Below are 3,169 nucleotides of genomic sequence, written 5' to 3'. Positions count from 1 at the left end.
ACTATAGGCTGATCTTAAAATAGAGTCCAGAATAATAGTCCCCATTATCAGCTTTCGGACTGAAAGCAACCAAGAAATAAATAGGATGTAATGGGAAGAAAAAAAGTCTAGTTCATTTTATGGTATAGTTTCTACTTCTCGGTATTCAGTCAGCCACAGCCATTTCTTAAACCTGAATAAATAAAGCAAAACATAAGAACTAGCACCTTATAACATGTACAAAATTCAGTAATAATCATAAGCAGGAATATTCTTTCAAGTGAAATGACTGTAACTTCTTTGAANCGAAAATTCCCATATTTTAAACCACTTTTCACATTCAGTCTGTTCTCCGATGATTGCAAGGCTACATTAACGGGGAAACTAGGGGACAGCAGTTCCTTTCAAATGATTATGTGACTTGGGTCAGAGCCTTCACCCTACCTTTGTCAGGTTCAGCTTCTCCTCTGCAGGCTCTCAGACAAAAACATTGAACTATGTCAAACTTACAGAACTTAACGCCTCTAAAGCATGGTCTGATATTTTGTAGAGACTGTGCTTTCCAAACAAGGGGAGCAATGGGCTTACCCTCATCCTCGCACCTCAAGATTGCTTGGGGGCAGTTTCAATTACATCTCAGAATTCAAAATATTTTGGGGTGCCTGGGTGGCTCAGGTGGTTAAGCATCCGACTTCGGCTCAGGTCATGAGTTCACAGCTTGTCAGCTGTGCTGACAGCTTGGAGCCTGGAGCCTGCCTCGGATTCTGTGCTTCCTTTTCTTCCCCTCCCCAGCTTATTCTCTCTCTCTCTCTCTCTCATAAATAAACAAACAAAAAAAAAAAACTAAAAAAAAAATCACAATCTTTTGATGAATGAATGACACATACTGGGTCTCTTTTCTCTTCTGTGACTTACCCTGGTGATTCTGCCCAGTTCCTCACTCCCTTTGCTTGCTTCTTTGCTTTCTCTAACTTGAAAGTGTGTTTGATTTGACACACCAATAATTTTAGATCTCCAGGCCACTAAGTGGAGATGAACAACCTCAGAAATTACCAGGCATATTTTTTTTGAAAGTTTGGTTGTTTGTTTTGAGAGAGACAGGGAGAAAGCAGAGGGGCAGAGAGAGAGGGAGAGAAAGAATGCCAAGAAGGCTCCGAGCCTGATGTAGTGCTCGAGCCCATAAACTGTGAGATCATGACCTGAGCTGAAATGAAGAGTCCAATGCCCAACTGACTGAGCAGCCCCACCAGGCGTGATTTCAACTAAATTAGCTCCATACAGGGAAAATAAATGATCCACACTTGAGAAATGATACAAAGCAAATCACAGGTTATTTCAAAGATCACATGCTATGTGACATTTGTTCATGATAGAAAAGCAATATGAGGAGTGTAGTCAAACATGCCCTATGCTCGTCTGAATATTAGATCCCTAAAAGCCATAAGGCTTATCTGTGGTGTTTGTAGTTGAGTATACATTTGTATGTTAGTTTGAGATGGAATCAGAAAGGGCTCTTTTTTTTTCCTGTGAAAATGGTAAAACGAACACATCTCCTAGTAAATGATCATTCAAACAAGTAGAAATGCCTACCAAGCATACTTTCGGAATGTTCCATGGAATCGGTTATCTGAAATACATGAGAGTAGTGGCCTCTTAAACTATAAACAGTAATGTATGTGGTAGTTCCATCAGCATAGCAAACTGATGTAACAGTTCTAAGGACATAAAAACACTGAATAAAATCTAGCTATTTTAATAATCGTAATGAATCTTGAAAGAAAAGTTCCCAGCTGACAGAAGTATAAAAAGAACTCAAGCTCTCTGCTTCTCCCTGCTCAACAGACAGCCACATTTTTTCTGGGGCAGTGCCAGCCTGTCCTAAGACATGATGGTGAAGGTTGGAGTGAAATGATTTGGCCGTATTGGGCACCTGGTCACGAGGGCTGCTTTTAACTCTGGCAAAATGGATATTGTCCCCATCAATGACCCTTTCATTGACCTCAATTACATGGTCTACATGTTCCAATATGATTCCACCCGTGGCAAATTCAACAGCACAGGCAATGCCGAGAACGGGAAACTTGTCATCAATGGAGAGCCCACCTCCGTCTCCAGGAGCGAGATCCCGTCAACATCAAATGGGGTGATGGTGGTGCTGAGTATGTTGTGGAGTCCACTGGGGTCTTCGCCAGCATGGAGAAAGCTGGGGCTCACTTGAAAGGTGAGGCCAAGAGGACTCTCCTCTCTGTCCCTTCTGCTGATGTTTGTAATGGGCATGAACTATGAGAAGTATAACAACTCCCTGAAGGATGTCAGCAATGCCTTCTATACCACCGAGTGCTTGGTCCCTCTGCCAAAGTCATCCATAACAACTTTGGCTTCATGGATCACAGTCCATGCCATCACTGCCCCCAGAATGCCATGGACAGCTCCTCTGGAAAGCTGTGCATGATGTCTGAGGGACTGCCCAAAACATCATCCCTGCTTCTACTGGCACTGCCAGGTCTGCAGGCAAGGTCATCTCTGAGCTAAATGGGAAGCTCATTGGCATGACCTTCTGTGTCCCCACCCCCAACGTGTCCATTGTGGATCTCACTTGTCACCTGGAGCTGCCAAATTCAGCCACATTAGGAAGGTGGTGAAGCAGGCTTAAGAGTGCCCCTTCAAGGGCATCCTAAGCCACACTGAGGACCAGGCTGTCTCCTGTGACTTTAACAGTGACACCCACTCTTCCACCTTTGACACTGGGGCTTGTGTTGCCTTCAATGACCACTTTATCAAGCTTATTTCCTTGTATGACAATGTATTTGCCTACAGCAACCAGGTGATGGACCTTATGGTCCCCATGGCCTCCAAGGAGTAAGAGCCCCTTGATCACCAGCCTAGGCAAGCTTAAGAGGAAAAGAGAGGCCCTCTGCTGCTGGGGAGTCCTCACCCCCAACTCAGCCCCCAACACACTGAGAATCTCCTGACCTCTACACAGTTTCCATCCCAGATCCCCCTGAAGATGAGGAGAGGCTTGGAGAGCCCTACCTTGTNACTGAACCCACCAAAAAAAAAAAAAAAAAAGAACTAAAAACAAAAATGATACATAAATTAGCTGATATTATGATGACCCAAGGGCTATCTGAATTAGTCATAGGCCTTGATAACTTTGGATTAGGCTTTTAAGGCCCTTGCAGGAAAGGGA

The 3,169-nt window shown here is 43.8% G+C and overlaps 1 pseudogene; it reads left to right on the top strand.

Moving 5' to 3' along the window:
- The first annotated feature begins 1,867 nt into the window (after window positions 1-1,867).
- LOC144240777 (glyceraldehyde-3-phosphate dehydrogenase pseudogene) lies at window positions 1,868-2,842 on the top strand (annotated as a pseudogene).
- The last annotated feature ends 327 nt before the right edge of the window (window positions 2,843-3,169 follow it).

The sequence above is a fragment of the Crocuta crocuta genome, unplaced genomic scaffold, assembly GCF_008692635.1.
Source record: "Crocuta crocuta isolate KB4526 unplaced genomic scaffold, BGI_CrCroc_1.0 scaffold531, whole genome shotgun sequence".
In the NCBI taxonomy this organism is placed as follows: domain Eukaryota; kingdom Metazoa; phylum Chordata; class Mammalia; order Carnivora; family Hyaenidae; genus Crocuta; species Crocuta crocuta.
Note: the sequence above shows the minus strand (reverse complement) of the source record. Positions and strands in the feature narration are given on the sequence as shown.